Raw genomic sequence first — 930 nt, 5'->3', positions numbered from 1 at the left:
CACCCTTTTCAAGAAAAACAATCTCCAGAAATACTAGTTAATTAAGTTCAGTTTGTCCTGTATTTAAAGCAGGACCTACTGCTACCAGTAAACCACAGACACAGTCAGTTCTACCTTTTAAAAAGTGGTCTGAGTCCAAAAGACACACAGCTACAGAATTTGTCTCCTTCCACTCTGACAGCGAGAGAACCAGATGAAGCAATATGAAAAGATCAAACGAGCAGTAGAACAGGCATGATGAGTAAGCACTTTTGCCAGCTTTAAAACCACTGGCTCTATTTCCCCCACCCCTCAGATTCTCCTCTCCTTACCTGAACTTGCTCACAAATTGGTGGTATAATGCAGGAACTTGTCGACAGTAGGCTGGCAATGGTGGGTTCAAAGTCAACTCTGTTGCTATTCTCAATCTGTAATTTCTTCACTGAAAATCCATAAGGAAAACTTTGGAATCAACTAAGCACGATGTTTTAAAGAACAAGATGCGCCAATTATACTTTAAAAGCTTAAATAACTTACAGAAGCTGCTCAATGCAAGTATTTATTTATACCCAATATGTAATTAATTAATTAGTTACAAAGCAAGATCTTTCATGCTACCAAGTGTTGCTACTTACACTCAGGAGAGTATTGAATGTTACTGATTTGAGGCCTAGATAAAAATTTTTGAGATCTCTCTCCGTAATCGGATGCAATATGACTAGGGGCAATACAAGTTTCCGTTCCCCATTAATCATCAAAACAATATTTAACATAAATATTTTAGTCTCAAATGTATATCCAAGGATGAAGTACTAACACCATCAAGGAATCTCTTTACTTTGCAATTGAATAAAATGGGTACCACTTTATGGCATGGGAAAGCAAACTTCTGTGCAAGCCTAACACCATCATACATACTGTTTAAGAAAAAAATGTAAGGTCAATTAGAAC

Source organism: Phalacrocorax carbo, chromosome 9 (assembly GCF_963921805.1).
Source record: "Phalacrocorax carbo chromosome 9, bPhaCar2.1, whole genome shotgun sequence".
NCBI classification, from domain to species: Eukaryota; Metazoa; Chordata; class Aves; order Suliformes; family Phalacrocoracidae; genus Phalacrocorax; species Phalacrocorax carbo.
The sequence above is the reverse complement of the archived record's forward strand: the minus strand, read 5'-3'. Positions refer to the sequence as shown.